Genomic DNA, 19,074 nt, shown 5'->3' with positions numbered 1-19,074 from the left:
AGATCATGGCTTTTAAAACCATTCTCTACTAAAAGGTACCTTTCAGAGTTCCTTAAAGAAATAACTCATTCCAGGGCTCAAGATGGGAAAGTACAAGATGAGTCCAAACATTTTGTTGTGATTAAAAAGTAAGGCAGTACTCAAAGAATGAGAAGGGCAAGCCAAAAGGAGACAAATCAGTTTGAAGGCGCTCCCACTGGCCAAATCAGGGACAGCAACAAAACAAATAAATAAGAATAGAAAAAAAATGGCAGAACTAAACATCATTTAGGAACCTTCATGAAAATGACTCGGGCAGAAATCACTGATTGATACTAAAATTGGTGAATAAAAGTTTAAGAAGTAACAAGACATTCATAAAGTCTCAAACTATTTTTTCAAAGATACTTCAGAATTACAAATAAAATGTGGGGGTGCCTGGGTGGCTCAGTCAGCTGTGTGTCTGACTCTCGCATCATGAGATCAAGCCCTCCTCCACCCCGCATCTGGTTCTGCACTGGCATGAAGCCTGCTTGAGATTCTCTTTCTCCTTCTGCTCCTCACTCTCCCACTCCTGCTCACATGTGCACAAAAGTGAACATTCACTCTATAAAAAAAAAAAAAAAAAAAAAGTGAATGTACTTAATCCCACTATAGACATAAAAATAGATAAAATGGTCAATGTTGTTATGTATATTTTACCACCAAAAAAATTACAAAAGGAAGAATCTTTACACTGGAAAACCCGGCAGGCACTACCTTTCAAAAAACTTAGGGAGAAAAAAAAAAGTGTTTTTTTTTTTTTAACGTATGAAATAAGGATGGATTTTTAATGAAGTGATCCAAGATCACTTTACCAGTAATTCAACAACCTACACCTTCTGACAATGTTGCGCTGAGAAGCATAACATTACTTCTATGGTGCTCCTGCCAAAAATGCATAACCTAAATCCAAACATGAGAAAACATCAGATAAGCCCAAATTAGAGGCATTCTACAAAATAACTGGCCTGAATTCTTCAAAAATGTCAATGTCATAAAAAAAAAAAAAAACAGCAGACTGAAGAAATGTTCCCGATTAAAGGAAACTAAAGAGATATGACTATTGGAATGTACACCATGATCCAGAATTTTCTTTTGCTATAAAAGCACATCATTGGGACAAGGGCTGAAATTTGAACAAGTCTGTAGATTAGATAATAATATTAAATCAATGATAATTTCCTGATTTTAACAACTGCAATGTGGTTACATAAAAGAATATCCTTATTTTTAGAAAATGCACTTTGAAGTATAGGTATTCAGGGAAATAGGCCTGCAACTTACTCAAATAGTTCAAGAAATAGATATACAGAGTGTGTATATATAGAGGGAGAAAGGGGGAGGCAGAGAAATGAGAAGGGGGAAGAGGAGAAAGGGAGGGAGGCAGAGAAAAGGGAAATGTACAGAACTGTTAATGTTTGAGATATCTGGGTAAATTTTTTGTATTCTTATAACTCTCCTACAGTCTGAAATTACATCAACATAAATTAAACAGAAAAAAAAAGATGTTAGCACAGAACCTGGCACATAATCTGTAATCAAATAAATGGCAGCTATTAGATGTTGTTAATATTATCTCTAAATTCTGCACACAAAAAAAATCCTCTCTTAAGAGATATATACACTGAGGCACATGCATGGCTCAGTCGTTAAGCCTCTGCCTTCAGTTCAGGTCATGATCCCAGGGTCCTGGCATGAAACCCTGCATTGGACTCCCTGCTCAGTGGGAAGCCTGCTTCTCCCTCCCCGACTCCTCCTGCTTGTGTTCCCTCAACACAAGCAGCTGTGGCTCTCTCTGCCAAATAAATAAATGAAATCTTTAATTTAAAAAAAGAGAGAGAGACATTTATGGTGGGAAAAAAAGGAGAGGGGGAAGTAAAATAATACAAGTTTCGGGGCGCCTGGGTGGCTCAGTGGGTTAAACCTCTGCCTTTGGCTCAGGTCATGATCTCAGGGTCCTGGGATCGAGCCCCACATCAGGCTCTCTGCTTAGCAGAGAGAGCCTGCTTCCTCCTCTCTCCTCCTGCTTCCTCCTCTCTCTCTGCTTGCCTCTCTGCCTACTTGTGATCTCTCTCTCTCTGTCAAATAAATAAATAAAATATTTAAAAAAAAAAATACAAGTTTCATTTAAACATACTTGCACAAATACATTAGTAAATGCACAGAACAGACTAGAAAACACACAGTGGTTAGCACGGGGTAGAGGAATCAAAGTGATTCTTATTTTCTTCCTCATACTTTATCAGTATTTGATAGGTTTCTTATAATGAAGATGAATCATTTTTATGTTTTTTCCAAAAATTATTTGTAGAAATTAAAGGGACAGCCCGCAATCAAGGGAGGCATGACGTTTTTCCTTTTCTGTAACAGTACCCTCTCTGCAGACCCATATTTAGTTATTATTTTTGAGCACCATATGCTGTTACTTGCCTTTCATGTATTAAAATTATAATGATCATGTAGTATCATTTCACATAAAAATGTTATAGTTAGTCTTATCAAATCCTTCCAGCCCTGTGGGTTAAGAGAATGGAATGGACATACACATATAAATTTGCTTTACAAAATCCTACTAATATAAAAGTTTGGTTTTTAACATACAAATCAACAAGGATGGAAAGAAGAGAAAAGAGTAACACAACGTTGGAAGTTGGAACATATACAGGTATTTATATAGCAGGTCCCTGGGAAGCCAAATCCCAATCCAGAAGTGGAAAAAGCAGAGACCCAACCCAATTTACAGCCAGAAACTCACACAAGGGTCAGGAACTGCCAGCACCACCTCTGGAATTGGAAGTGAAATGGAGACTATCTGAGGAGCAGTTGAACCCTAGGTCCCTTTCTACCCCTTGAAAGAAAGCTTTAGGTTATCTCTGCAGAACTTAGAAGTAGAAGGGATGATCTATAGTTTATGGGCAGACTAAAAGTGCAGAGGTCTTTCAAACAGGGTGATGAAGCGAACACGTTAATAGCTAAGATCTACTGTTCCCTACTCCATCCCCATACACCAACTCCCCCAAAAATGCAAACTGTTGTAGATTACCAGGACCTCTGAGTACCTACAAATACCCAGCACTACATAAAAATAGACAAAGACCCCCCCCAACCAAGCCACATCACTATTACAGAATAAAAGCAGAAACTCAACCAGTTTCCAAGGAGTAGGTCCAAACAAAAGAAGAGGGTTCACATGTTTGCTGAGGACTTCTCAAGAGCAATAGAAGACAAGGAGAAAAAAACTATACCTTCAAAATTTGGAAGAAAAACATTTCCAATTTAGCATTTTACACTCATCCAAACTATATTCATCAAATGTGAGGAAAGGGGAAAAAAAAAAAGACACTTTGACATGAAAAGGCTCAAAAAATTACCTCCTATGTATACTTTCTTAGAAAATTACCACAGGACTGATAATTCAAAGTTCTAACAAATTCAAGAAAAGACGGATTCTTTGTAGCCATGGAAAACTGCCAGGAGTATCGGTTTTAAATCCATTCAATTGGTAAGGACAACTCAACCCAGTAGGCACTTTTACAAGCCAAACTGTCAGGGACAGAATCACATTCCCTACTGCCAACCAATGAACAACAGCACCACCCAAGTAACCATGCTTCTATAGATGATGTTAACCCCCACCTCCACCTCTTAAAATCCTCCAGTCCCTGAACTCCACTCTCCCCAAAACCACTATGTAAGATAAACAACTCCACCCCCCCCAAAAAAACCACTATGTAAGATTAACAATTCTTCTTTGTTCAAGGAGACTGTGACTGGGGAGATATTCTAGAGAGTGGGGTGATGAGACCATCAAATGAAGACCAACACCAAATGAAGAAATAAACCAAAGCAAAGAAAGGCATGTACGGAAAACAGGATATCTAACACAAGAGAGAAGTGAAGGAATGTGGGTGAATGGACATTCCAGGATTCCAGGATGCAAACTGCACCAAAAGTAGAAGGCAAACAATTCAGACTGAAGCTATGTGACAGTCAAGAAGGTTGAAGGCTGTCATCCCCATGCTCTCTGCCATAGTACCATCTTTTTCATCCAACACAACTATTAGAGGATGTGCTCTAAGTAAGAGGGTAAATGAAGAATAAGGAAGATAAGGGTTACAATACTGGGAATCAGACTGAAAAGGAGAGAAAAGTCTAAAGATAACAAAGAGAAATCTTCCCAGGAGAAGAGCTGTGAAGTAGGCCCAGACGGTAGGACAATGAAGGTCTCCAAAGAGAAGCTGCCAAAAGATTTTTTTAAAAGGAAAGAAAATTAGAACTGACAGATTATTATGACTGACCTTGTGGAAAAATGCACTGAGAGGCCACTATTTCAGACCTATCAGCAAGTAAAATTTGCACAGGCATAATAATGTAAACACAACATCAACTATCTCATTTAACCAAATATTATAACTAAATTGGAAAGCTAGAGGAGGAACAGTAGTAGTGATGGTGGTTTAAGAACAGTATAGCTTTCTCTACCATAATAGAGACTCAATATAAAATGAAAAAAGACAGCACTGCACATATATTATTTTGAAACATGGAGATACATAAATGCCAGAAGAAATAGCTTAAGGAGCTGAAAGTGGTTACCTTTAGTGAGGAAACCAGAGAGCATGGGGATTCATTGTATTTCGTTACAAATCCCTTTTTTAGTATTTGACTTTTAAAACTTGTCTACTTTAAACTATATGTCTGTTGATAAAATACAAAAAACAACAAGTGATGAATTTCTTATCTTAAATGTATTGTTCATCACTCAAAAAATACGTAATAAAATATTTTCAATTGAAAGGAATAAGAAAAATCTTACAGGAAAAAAGTTTTTCCCTTTTTTTAGGTAGACCTTCATATTCGTAATACTGAAAGAACATAAACATACAAAATATAGAAGCTTTAAAAATAAAAAAAATTTAAAGCAAATAATCACCATTTGAGTGGATAGCCAGAATTCAGTAATTGTAATACTAGAAAGACTGTAGGTCTGATCTTACTTACAAATTCATTAATGATCAGGAGAGTGCAAATAACACATTTAATTAAATTTGCTCATTTATCTATTTGGGGAAGTACGATTAACAGCATAACAGCAGTAAAAGAGAGTAGTAATATAAAAGGACAGAGATGGATTAAAACATTTCCCAAAACAACCAAACTGGAGAGTGGATGGAAAGCTAAGTAAAATTATGGGCTTAAAACTACAAAAAAGAAATACATAAAATTTATATAAATTTATATAAAATTATATATATAATTTTACTGCACATTATTGTCATATGAAGTAATTTAGGCCAATGACAAGTTAAATGAGGAAATACATAAAAACACACACGCTGGGCACCTGGGTGGCTCAGTTGGCTGAGCGACTGCCTTTGGTTTGGGTCACGATCCCAGAGTACGGGGATTGAGTCCCACCATCAGGCTCCATAGGGAGTCTGCTTCTCCCTCTGATCTTCCCCTCTCTCATGCTCTCAATTACCGTCTCTCTCTCAAATAAATAAATAAAGTCTTAAAAACACACATGCACACATTATGTATTTGTATATATATACACACATACATGTACAGACATACACGTAAGTTTTTTCCTTAGAAGAGACTGATAATCCTTATTAAAAGCTAGGACTCATGAAGGATTACTCTCTAAAAACAAAGTACTATTGACACAGTCTGACAAGAACGGTTTTATAATTGTTTACATTTATATATAAACTCTGTCAAAGATTACCAATAATGACCAACTGTCCTAGAGACAATTAACTCTTTTATCTACCCTATATTCTTCATCTAGCTATACCTGGATTATCCTCATTGTTCCTGTTCTTTGTGCCCAGGCACTGACCACTCAAAATAGTCTACATATCCCAACATCTCCAGCAGGAAGGTGTGGCTAAGTGACTAATTTTCACCAATGGAATATGGGCAGAAGTGGTACATGTAACTTTCAGTCAATATCCTTAAATGGAAGGAGATGTATTTTCTTACTCCTTCTTCCTGATGGTTGGAATGTGAATGAAACAGCTGGAGCTCCAGTAACTATCTTAGACCATAAAGTGACTTTGGAAGAGAACAGAATCCATGCACAAAACAGCACCATGACAAATCAACCATACCAGCCCTAGACTACTTTTGGACTTCCTGACATTAAAAGAAATATATTTCTAAGATGTTTAAGTCTCTTTTATTTAGTTGCAACCAAATCTAATCCCGATTGGTATAACCTCTATACTCAGACCCACTTCTTGTTTTCTTTCTTTATCTAAACAATCTTCACCTGCTCCTTTGCCAGCCCCTTTTCTGCCTCCCAAACCCTTACTATGAGTACTCACCAATATTCCACCCTTGGTCTTTTCCACTCTTCTCCTAGGCCATAAAACAAAACAAACCCCCCCCCCCCACACACACACACATCTCTAAGGTTCATGTCTTTTATTTGGACTCTAGTTTTATCTCCAGCTGTCTATCATTTCACTTGGATGAGACATAACTGAACAGGAACATAACTGATTTTTAAAACAAACAAAATAAATACCATAGTGATGGTAGCAATAGCAGTGGTTGTTATGACACTAACAAACAGCTAATATTTACTGAACTCTTAATATTTGCCAGGCAGTGTTCTAAGTATAAGAGCTAATCCTGACAACAATTCTATGAAGTAGGGAGTATTATCACCATACCCATTTTTAAAAAACGAGGAAAGAGACCCAGACAAATTAAACAACTTGCCCAAGACACATAACTAATGTATCAAAGAGATCATTCAAACCTGGGTTTTCCAGAACCTCCCCTCTTAACCAGAGTGCACTGGTACTTTATTCTAAGAATGCTGTCACAGCTTCAGACTTTTTAAGTTGTCCTTGGCAACCACACTATAATCATTTAAACATCCACTGTGGTAATAAATTTTATGCCTCTGCATTTTCAGAAACTGTCAAATATCACTTAGAAATCAGTAAATAAGATGAGTGATCAAGCTAGAAAATACTCTTTTGAAGACAAAGGATATATATGATCATCAAGTAATGAGACTGGTTTTCTTGTATGACTCTACTGGTTCTGAAATTCGTTTCAAAAGACAAATTCCAAAAAAAAATTATTTGCTAAAATAAATGCATAGCCTCAAAAACAAATTACTTTAAAAAGAAGAGCATTCGTTTTTAGGTTCTTTAGTTTTAAAGCACCAGATTTTAAGTACCACTCAAATTATCTAATACCTAAAACTTGTATTAGCACTTGAACTCATTATCTTTCTCCCTACACCTATCTGAGCTCCTTTCCCAATGTCACTATCAGTGACACCACAATATACTTGCAAGGTCAGGCTCAAAACTTTGAGGTTTTCTTGTTTCTTCCAGCTCTTTCATCCCCATGCTTACTGTTCTTCCTCCACAAGAGTACCATGTTTTCTTTCCACATTACCCCACCACTGTCCTACTGAAATACTCTCCAGCCATTCTCGACTACGGGCTATCCCACAAAGCTGCCAGAACAACCTTTCTCACTGTTTTCATCATATGACTTTCAACAGAAGTATCATCACCTACAGGACCAAATCTACATTCTTCAGCCCAGCCTTCAAAGCCTTCCATTAATTCTTCCTCATTATCACACACTTATAAACCTAACAAATCATATCTCTGTACTACTCATCATCAGTAAAAATCATACCTTTCATTTGTGCATACTGTTAACACTCCCTTTTTGACTCACTCAACTCACATATTGCACTCATTTTTGCTTCTAACTTCTCCTCGTTCCTCTCTGTGTGGAATTGTCTTCTGCCCTCTCCAGTCAGTCTGTTACTCTATCACTTCCTTCAAGATCCTCCTCTTTCTTGAAGTCCAAATAACCCTCACAGAGACTGCTCTATAATGTATTCCTCAACACAGGGACCATCCAATAGCAGAACTAGGAGAATCTCAAAGACTGACCAGACTAGGTCTTTGTCTATGTATGAGTGATTTTCTAAGGAGAAGATTAATTTTCATCAAACTGTTGTGTCAAATACCTTAGAAAGTTTGCTGGACGGCTGCCACAGTGAAAGCCCAGAGATATCCTACAACTTGCCCTGCTTTTCAGTTTGGCAATGGTAAAGCCAGAATTTAAGCCCATCCTCTCATTTCCCCACCCAAAATGAATATAAATTTAAAGACCACTACCCAGAATATAATTCCTGCTAGTTTTAGAAACTGTGCTAGACACTATTCATAAAAATGTTATTTTTTTTTTTACTCAGGATACAAAATTTACACACAATAACAAGCGATTCCAATTTAAGTGTGTTTGTGTTACATTAATACACATACACAGAAAACAGATAGGAAGGAAATAATCCAAGATGTTAACAGTTACTTCCAAATGGTGAAAATAAGATATATTTCCCAAATCCTCTGTAATGAGCACATATTGATTTTATAATAGTAATAAGAAATACTTACAGAATTAAAATTGTGTGGCATTATAAAGTCAAAGATAAATTCCCTAACTGTGAACTCGAGAGTCAGAAGCAAAGAAAAGTTTCAGGCTACCCAAAGAAACAAACAAGAAGCACAGCACAAAAAAGAAATGCTACGGCAAGAAGGGAAAGAAAAGCAATGTCACTAAATGTGACAACACTGGTGGCAGAAACCAAGAGCTACATGGCTTCTGGGGCTTGTCAACTCCAGTACTTAATAAATCACTGGTTCTCACACTAGAAGAGTCAAGAAGCCAAAAAAGTCACTGGAAATTCTTTGAAAGATGGTCACACTGAGTTTGAATCTGTTATCTGGGAGGGCTGCAGAGAATTACCAATCGCATAAATAAATCAAGGCTATTTATTTTCCTCTAGGTCTTTTCCTAAAATTAAAATGTGAATTGAAAGCACGAAAGTTCCAAAAAGATTCACAGAATAAAAAAGTTTAGAGCCATATATAGGCCAATAAATTCATCTTTTCCTAGCACTAGGTTTTAAATTCCAGTCCAAAATCCTTTATCCAAAAATCTTGGGAGCCAGAGGCGCTTCAGAAATCCAAATTCATGTATGTGTTTTTGTTCCTCTCTTGGACTCTGCCTTTCAGTGAGTTTCTTCCCTGCAGCTACCCACCCCATTTCCAAATCATTCTTGTTACCTTTTCCCTCTGATCTTTGTAAACAAGCAGGATTGCTATTATTATCCCTATTTAACAGAAAATAGAAACTATAAACTGGACTACTGGTATAAATTTGAGAGTTTAGGGTTTGAATCCAAGTGCTTCTCTTCTTTCTTAAGAACTCTTCTGTTATTCCATGGCAAAGAACTTGAAAGACCCCAATTACAAGCCGATATTAAAATTATGCATATTCTTTTCTAAGAAGCAAATCTCCTACTAAGGAGTATCACCTACCCTTTGCTCCTATTTTTGCCTCTGTGCCAAGTTAAATGGTCATGAGCTGTCACAAATAGATACCATCACATTTACACATTAATCTGTGTTATCTGGGAACCTCATGATACTAGACACCAGAACCTGCTGTTTCCAACAGTGCTTCTCTGCTTCTCTATTTTTATCCCTAGTCTGAAAACAGCCATGTTTGACATAAAAAGAAAAAAAAAAGATAGAAGAGGGAAAACAAATATTAATAACACTGAAGAGTGAATTTGAAGAATGGAAAGCTATATAGAAGACTAGCAGAAGACAGGAGAAAAATGCACGCCACAGACTGGGAGCAACTGGTCTGTTTTATTGTGAGAGGAGAAAACCCTCTTCAAATGCAGGCTTATAGCTTGCTGAGTAACACCCTATAACTTCTCTTCTATCTAAAGCTCTGACAACTGGAATTTCTCTGTAATTCAATAAACTCTTACGAGTTACACGGGCTTCATCCATCCTGCTGGGCTCATTAACGGGGAACTCTAAATGTTTTCTCCACTAGCTAAGAGCACATTTTCTGGTGGGTGGCATAGAAGGAGGGTTTTCTTTCAAGATATAAATAACCTAATTCCATTTCTTCTCACTTCTTCTATGAGTAGGAAGTCTGCAACAAATATAGTTCAACAACTAAAAGAAATGTCTAAAGTGTAACTGATAGTGGTCATCAAAGATCATCCTACAGGCCCCCAGTTTTATACAAAGTGTGGGAGCTACTCTTATATTTATACAGAGTTATAATTAAACATCTATACTTTTACTTCTGGCACTAATTCATGTAATTCCATTATGTCTAATGAGTGCTTGAGTGCCGAATCAACAACATACCAGTTTTATCATTCATTCTGGTGAGCTATTTTGTGAGTAGTTAGCTTATGGAGCTAATGAGGACAGGGTCACAGATTCAAACATGCTGGCCAATTAGCTTTGCTGTGTTTCAAGGTTCCATGGTCACAATCAACATCCTTAACCTTGGCTAACAACAACAACAAAAATACACTAATCATGTGAAGCATCAAGGGAATGAATATAGACGTATTACCAAAATCAATGACTATCAGAAAAATGTAATAAAAATTTTTAAAGAAATACTAGTAACATAATCTACCGTTTGCCAACCCTGGTTAGTATGTGCCTAGTCCAAATAATCTCTAATCTTTTCAGTCATGTGGGGCTGGTATTACTATTACTGTTTGAAAGATGATAAGAAAATGAACTCGGAATGACAGCAAACCAAAGTCATAAATTACTATTAAGTAGTAGACCCTAGATTCAAAACTTGATCTAACTCCAAAGCTTAGGCTACTTCTACAATACCATATAGTGTCTCTAGATTGTGTCTTAGGGACAGAGGACAACCAACAGAATGTTTTTATTCAGAACTATTCAGCGCAGTCATTACTAACTGAGCATACTACATACTAAATATCGTATTACATTACTAACTAGCATACTACACTACAAACAGATGCTACAGCTGAGAATGAGTCTACCTTCCAAAACTTCTCTAAGTAAAAAAAAGTCAATGAACAAAAGTGTTTAAAACAATGGGGACAATAACACATTACAGGACACAAAGTAAATTTTAAAGGAAGTGACTAGTGTCATAGCTTTATATAAAAGCCTACAGTGAAAAAATAGTTATCTTGCTGATTCATAACTAAAAGTAAGAATAAGAGGTGCCTGTGTGGCAGTTGGTTAAGCATCTTACTCTTGGTTTCAGCTTAGATCGTGATTTCAGGGCTGTGAGATGGAACCCCACGTCAGGCTCTGAGCTAAGCATGGTGGAGACTGCTTAAGATTCTCTCTCACACAAATAAATAAATAAATCTTTTAAAAAAATAAATAAGTATAAGAATGAAATTGGCAAGGCAGAGCCAGAGGATACCACATCAAATAGAGTAAAGAACACATTTCCTAAGTATCTGAGCCTGCGGATTTCTTATAGTCAACACCTATTTGTAGGAATTAAAAATAACATTTCAATTCTTAACCTTAAGATTTTGCTTTGACGAACAAATTAGTTTTCTCTATTAGATTTTTCTTCACTTTTCTTCTTGGTTTCTCTAAACTCTCACTTCCTTGCAAACCCACATACACCAACGTCACTAAGAGTTCTCACCTTCAAAAAATGAGGTCACTAAGCCTTCTGGAACCTACCCACTAAGCTAACTTTTAGAGTTGAATAGTCTGACTTTTAAAAAAATAAAAATTAAAAATATTTAAAAGGCAGGGATGAGGGGAAGGACAAAAAATGCTCTACAAAACTCTGTCCTAGTTGATAGTCAATATAAGTCATAAACATAGATAATTATTCTACTACAAGTTACAATGTGCGGACAGAAAACCCCATTCTCACTACAGGTTACAAATAAAGCACCAGTTCAAAGCACATCCCAAAAACAACCTTTTCTCAACAGCATCTGGAAACCTCTAAAAATAAAAAAATGGCATAATATAATCTTTATATAAAGTGCAAATAATTAAAAAAAAGAAAACCACCCTGCAATCTGAGTACTTCTACTTACAGTATTTTTGGGATACGGATAGCTACCTCATTTTATGGGGGGGGGAGAAAGAATCTCAAGAAATATGTTATCTAAAATTATCATTTTTGATCATCATTACAGTCAACAATTACAAGAGAAATAAGATATTGAGCAATTGCTCCAGGCACTACTAAGGTCCTTATATTCACATCTTAATGAATCCTTATAGACACCTTGTGAGGTAAATGTTATTATATCTAGTTTAGAGACTAGTAAACAGGCTTAGAGGTCAGCTAATTTGCCAAAAGTCGAGCAGAAGTCACAGCACCAGGATTTGAACTCAATTTGTTCAATTTTGTACATTCAACTAATGCACTGTACTGCCATCCTGGTTTTTGAACCGCATTCAAGTATTTTCCAGCTAATGATTTCAATGTAAATACAGGATTACCTAATTACTACACCTCCAAACCCAGAAAAAGTTGATTGTAAAATCCCCATTCTCTCTAAGGGAAAAATAAGACAAAAAGCCACCTGCTTAGAGTCTCAGATCTTAATTGCCAGAAGACTAGGATAGGGGCTATTTATATTCTGAATCCTAACCATGAGGAAACAAGAGTTCTAGCACATACACCTAGGATAGGTGAAGGTAACCCCAATATTTCAGCTAGTGTGCCCACAAGGTTAGTGGCATTGTGTTAGCATTAGAGCTAAATTTAGGACCAGAAGTATCTGAAAAGGGGGGGAAGAAAACACAAGACCAGCTGGAAACAGGCATTAGGTCAGCACCACAAATGAGGAACATTAAGTGCTTAGATATTTGTTACTTGTGTAATAAATGAAGGTTATGAGAGAGCAAAAGGGGTAGACAGTTGGGCGTGTTGAGGGAAGGGAAGTGTCCAAATTCTGGGGGACCTTAAAATCCAGATGAAGTTTAAAACTGACTCCACAGGGGCGCCTGGGTGGCTCAGTCCTTAAGCATCTGCCTTCAGCTCAGGTCATGATCCCAGAGTCCTGAGATGGAGCCCAGCACTGGCCTTCCTGACATCAAGTGTCCTGCTCCGCGGGGACCCTGCTTCTCCCTCTCCTACTTCCCCTTCTTGTGCTCCCTCTCTGGCTGTGTGTCTCTCTCTCTGTAATAAATAAACAAAATCTTAAGGAAAAAAAAAAATGACTCCACAGGTGCTAGGGCCTTAATGTCACCTCTTCAACAGGAACATGGCTTAAGAATGTTTGTATGGCTTGTATTCATTTCCAAACACACTTTCACCTATTAACTCATTTGATTTTCACAAAGAGTGTGATCATATTATAATCGAGTTCATAAAGACGTAAATATGGTTTTAAAATACAACTGCCCTACACTGAAGAAAGGATATCGAGGCTACATCTGATACATGCTTTCTCACATATATCACTTCTGTCGGACCCCCGAAACAGCGGGAAACAGGCAGGCCAAAGACTATCATCCCCTTTTTTCAGATACAGAAACCAAGGCTGCGCTAAATGGGCTACAAAAGATGACAAGCCCAGCAAGTGGCAGACCTGAGACTCCTAGAGGGCATTAGACTCCAAATCCTAACCTTCTTCCCTTTCTCAACTCTGACAGGCGTCTTTATTGATAAAGAAAACTTTTAATAATCGGACTTGGGATTTTCCAAGGGCCGCCCAAGACAACCAGGAAGTACATCCTCCCGTACAGACAGCTCACGCCCAACCTACAGCCCGTAGCCCGGGGCTCCCGGCCAGCCGAGTGGACTCACTGGAAAGGCTCGCAGCCCGGAAATCGCCGGCCGCCCCGGGCACTTCTCGGGACGGCCTCCGTGGCCTACAGCCCCATACTCCGGGGCTGGGGGGGTGAGGGGAGGGAGGAAAGGCGGGGAGAGGGGGGTTCGCCAAGGACCCGCTCAGTACCTGTTGAAACCCGGGGAAATGTCCTCTCTGCAGAGAGTACTTGGGAAGAGGGCTCAAAGCGGGCACGCACTCTTAGAACAGCAAAAAGGACTCGGAGGAACCCCGCAACCCAGGGCCCGCAGGGGTCGAAGGGCGGCAGCTTCCCAGTAACCTCCGCCCCGGGCGGGGACCCGCCCCTCGCATCACGTGAGGAGAAAAAAGTGCCGGTTAAAAAAACAAAAAGGGAAAGGAAGTCTAGTCCAAAGTGTATGGGGAGAAGTGGAAGCGACCAGCCCCGACTGGGGGTGCGAAAGCAGGGAGGAACAAGGACGCGGGATTGCTCGTTACCGGGGGCGCCGTGGCTCTCAGCTTCCGCCGCCTCCTCGAAGCTCATGCTCTTCCGCTGGCGCCGCTGGGGCGCGCGCCGGGCCTCGACTCCGCCCCCGCCTCGCGCCGCGGCGCCTTCTGGGGACTGTAGTCCTTCCAGGCCGGTGCTACGTATGCAGCTTCCAGGTCACGTGCGGGGAGGGCTGGCAAAAAAACGGCGAGGAAGGGAAGGCGTTTGCGCTCCTGTCTACCAACCCTCCCCGCTTCCTCTCGGCTATAAACGTGCTCTGGCCTCCTCACGTCCGGCTCAGTCACAACATCCCTCCTTTTCCTTTCACAGCCAAGTTTTTTTGAAAAAAGCAGTCTAACTCGTATCCGCTTCTTCCTGCGTGCCCTGCAGGTTCTGCCCCCAGAAAGTGCCCTAGTTGCCAATCAAATCCTCATTGCCAAACTAACGGGAGGAATTTTCAGGTCTTCCTGTTTAATCTTTAGGCACCATTTGAGGCTGTTGGACATTCTTTATCCCTTACTTTCTCTCTTACTTACGTGCATTTTCCTTCTCAGACCGTCCTTTTCAGTCTCCTTCAAGAGTTCTTTTTCTAACCCATCTCTTAACTATTAGCGTTCTCCAGAGTTCTTGGCAATGGAATGAACGTTGGGGGCACCGAGTGAGGGCTGAGTGCCACATTTGTATTCACATCTTCATAGTCCTGGGACGACTCCTCATCCATGTCGCACAGGCATCTCAAATGCAGCAATTTGACAAGGAACAACCCCTCCCCCATCCCATTCACTAATAGTCACTCCAGCCCCCAACCTAGATTCCTCCTTCTCTCCCGTAAGATTCCTCTCCCACCCATACTCAAATGGTCACTGAATCTTACAGAGTCTATCTCCCAAGCATCTCTTGAATCTGTTCTCTCTTCACATCCACTGCCAGTGATTTAACTCAGACCAGCATCATTTCTTGCATTGGCTTCTTTAGTGGTCTCAGCACCTCAGCACCTCTGTGTAGTCCTGCCTACTGCCATCTGGCCCATTTGTGTAAATGGCAAATTTAATCATGCCTCACTTTTGGTAATCTCCTTTAAAGGATTCACTCGATTGGATTTGGGAAGAGGTATGGAGGTGAATCCCTTATGTAGCTTTTACAAAACAAGAATGCTAGCCCCACTACTCCCCCACCATTGCTATCCCATATTGTGGTTGGGAGGTTCAGAGAAGGAAGATTTATAACAGATCTTAATTTAAGGTAGGTGGGCATAAGCAAATTTTAAAGGTTCCCCAGGTGATTGACTCACTTAACAAGAATGTTTTTTATTGTCTAATGCACACTAGGCATTGGGGTGGGTGCTGAGAAAATACTAGCGAGCAAGACAGTACCTGCCCTTCTGGAGTTTACACTCTCTTGAAAGAGACAGATAGAAATCGAATGATCACATACCAGAAAACAAAACCAATGATAATAAAAACCACAATTACCAAAACCCAGAATTACCAGCTGTGATAAGAATTATTCAGGAAAAGCAAACAGTCCCTTTCCCTTCCCCTCTGCCACCTGCTCCAGCCCAGGGTGGAAATTAGCATATGCTCCTGCTCTATCAAACAAAACCTGTCAGGAGCTAATATCCTCCCACTCCCTCCCACATACATCTAGATTTACTAGACTGCTGGATTGCACTTGCTCTCTCACCTTTGCAAAAGCTGTCCCTCTGTTTGGAAAACCCTTCCCTTTCTCCCTTTACTAATTTCTACCTTGTCTAATTCTCCTCTGTTGGACCAAAAACAAACCCAGCATAACACAAGCCACATGGAAGGATTTTCTGAGGATTGGTTTGAGTCAGCTGATCACTATCTGGCAAGCAGAAGGGAGTCAGGATGGTTGAATGTGGGCTACTGGGGGCAGGGCTACGTTAGCCAGTTTGGAAGCATAGGGCCTGAGCCAACATACCCATCCTTCACAACCCAGATCAGGTGTCACCTCCTCTAGGAAGCCTTTACTGAGCTCCCCCAAGATAAACCACTGCCTCTTTATTAGGTAATCATTTGCCCCCATCCCAGCCTCTTTTCCAGTGACATGCTAGACCCAGAGCACACCAGGTTTGAAGAGCCAACTGTTAAATACTAAGAAATTTTACAAGTCAGTTTCTAAGCCATTGGTAGCTTGAAATCCGCTGTGACTGGAGTATTTAAACCACCATGCAAATAAGCAAATGACAAATCATGGCCTTTGGGGGTTTTTTTTTGGAGAGTCGTTTTGCCAGCATATAACTGTCTTTATCATCTCATGCATCTCTACATTGTACCGTGGTGATGACTCCCCTATTAGATGAATTCCTTGTAACAACTTCATTTAGCATATATTTATTGTTATTTACTACAATACACAAGAGACTAGCAAGATGCTGAAGGGTATACAGTGGAGAACAAAAACGCATGGTCCTTACTGTGAAGGAGCTTACAGTCTAACAGATAAGACAGAAAAAAAGACCTCCATACCTACAAATTGAGCTGGTCTGCTTTGTGACAGAGCATTCTGGCAATGAGTGGTAGTGGACAGAGAACACAACACTGCTTTGACAAGGTGATCCGGGATGGCCTGCCTGAGGAGATGAACATTCCACTGAGCACCAGAGGGCTGAGAAGGAGATAGTCAAGGGGAAAAGTGTTCCAGCCGAAGGGATCAGGCTATACAAAATAAAGCTAGGCTGTTTGAAGGACAGAATCATCAGTTCTGTGGGGTTGATATGATGATTAATTGTGTCAACTTGACTGTGCCACAAGGTGCCTAGATTAAACATTATTTCTGGGTGTGTCATCAAGGATGTTTCTGGTAGAGATGAGCATTTGAATCAGTAGACTCAGTAAAGTAGATTATTCCCCTCTCCAGTATGGTTAGGCATCATCACATCTGCTGAATACCTGAATAAAACAAAAATCAGTGGAAGGGAGGATTCCTTCCCTTCTTGCCTATCTGTTGAGCTGAGACATTGGTCTATTGGTCTTCTCCTGCCCTTGGACACCACTGGATCTCCTGGTTCTCAGACCTTTGGACTCAGACTAGAATTATACCATTGGCTTTCCAGGGTCACCAGCTTGCAGAGAGCAAGAGACTGTGAGTCTTCTCAGCCTCTACAATCACACGAACCAAGTCCTCACGATATAAAAAGTGTATAAATCTCATAAACACACACACACACACACACATAAATAGGAGAAACATACAGAGATAGAGATAGATTGATAAATATCCTGTTGGTTCCTATTTCTCTGGAGGACCCTGACGACTTCAGGCAGAATGTTGGTTTAGTGATCCAGATGACAAGAAGAGATAATTAGGGGTGCTTGAGTGGCTCAGTGGGTTAAGCCTTTGCCTTCGGCTCAGGTCATGATCTCAGGGTTCTGGGATGGAGCCATGGGCTCTCTGCTGGGCAGAGAGACTGCTTCTCCCTCCCTCTCTGCCTGCCTCTCTGCCTACTTGTGATCTCTCTTTGTCAAATAAATAAAATCTTTTAAAGAAGAAGAAGAAGACAACGAAGAACAACAACTAACTAGAACTAGGTGTGCATAGCCCTGAGGCCACAGGAAGGACCTTGGATTAAATTATAGCCACCAAAAGGTTTAAATAAGGGAGTGATGTTATCAATATATATTTTGATCCGATCACTCTTGGTTTTGTTTGGAGGACCACAGTAGAAGTGGAGCACATTGTGGCTATAGTCTAGGTAAGAAATAACGAAACCAAGTGCTGGCCGTGAAACGAAGTGCGTGGGTTTGACAGGTATTTTGCAAACAGAGTCTATAGGACTTGCTGAAAGATCAAAGGTAGGCGACAACGGGTTGGTGAAGGCAAGAAAGGACCCAGGGACAGAGGTTGTTCATATTTATCTGCATATCCTCAACCCCTAGAATAGTGCCTGGTACATAGTAGGTGTTCAATAGCTGTGTGTTCAACAATTTCCTTCATTCTACATGCTAAGCCCTGCGCCCTGTCAAGGTCACATTGCTTCGTATAGGGCCTCCAATAGCCCACACAGTACCTTTGGGCAAATTTCAAAAAAAAAAAGAAAAGAAAAAGAAAGAAAGAAAAAGGTGCTCCGTCCTCTAGGTGGATACAGCAGGGTGCCCAGAATGATGAACGGAGCAGAGACTACATTTCAACCTCCAATTACTCCCTCGGGGGACACCCCTGTGCTGGGTACCATCTGCACAACCACATACGGCATCCCTGGCTTAACATCCCTGGGAGAGGATTTTAGGGCATTGTGCCCAGTATTCCTGGGGAGAATTTGGGGTCAAGAGAAAGGAAGCCGCCGGCCTGGGGTCTCCAGAGCTGCTGCTGTGACTGAGGGTCAAACCTTTGCCTTCTGAATCCCGGCAGGCTCTTTAGCCTTGGAGCCACATTGTCTCTCCCAAATCACTCAGCGCATCAATAAAAGGCTAACTTCACAATGGTGACTTTGCTTCCTTGAGTTTCTCATCTGTCTCGGTTACTATTGTTAGAGTATGTCACATTTACATAGTATCCAATATGTGCTCAGTGCCTTACAAAATACAATAAAGGAACATGAAACCAAAGGACCTTGATTTTTTTTTTTTTTTTTTTTTTTTTTTTTTTTTTTTTTTGGTGAACAGAATAAATAAGGAATGGTTGGTTTAAAGCGCCCTTAGTTCGTGGATTAAAATGAGCTGTGGTGTATTGGTTTAAGGTGATGCTGTAAACAGTACAGAAAAAAGGTATGCCCCTGGGCAAGCTATTTTATCTTTGCACCCCCTGACCAGAAAGGACACTGGAGCAGCGGGCTTCAGAAATGCAAACTAGGGACGCCTGGGTGGCTCAGTCGGTTAAGCCAGTGCCTTCAGCTCAGGTCATGATCCTAGGGTCCTGGGATCGAGTCCTGCATCAGACTCCTTGCTCAGTGGGGAGCCTGCTTCTCTCTCTACCTCTG

General features: G+C 40.1%; 1 protein-coding gene across 6 annotated transcripts in view; it reads right to left on the bottom strand.

Moving 5' to 3' along the window:
• R3HCC1L (R3H domain and coiled-coil containing 1 like) overlaps window positions 1-14,245 on the bottom strand; it is a 92,750-nt gene extending 78,505 nt beyond the window's left edge. For 4 of the 6 annotated variants that reach the window (XM_032312068.1, XM_032312074.1, XM_032312076.1 and 1 more), the window contains exon 1: window positions 14,147-14,245. The gene's annotated coding sequence lies outside the window, so the exon portion shown is untranslated. The other 2 variants (XM_032312069.1, XM_032312073.1) reach the window with 1 other exon arrangement.
• Between the last annotated feature and the right edge of the window lie 4,829 nt (window positions 14,246-19,074).

This window comes from Mustela erminea, chromosome 14, assembly GCF_009829155.1.
Source record: "Mustela erminea isolate mMusErm1 chromosome 14, mMusErm1.Pri, whole genome shotgun sequence".
Lineage (NCBI taxonomy): Eukaryota > Metazoa > Chordata > Mammalia > Carnivora > Mustelidae > Mustela > Mustela erminea.
This window is presented reverse-complemented; position numbering and strand designations above follow the sequence as displayed.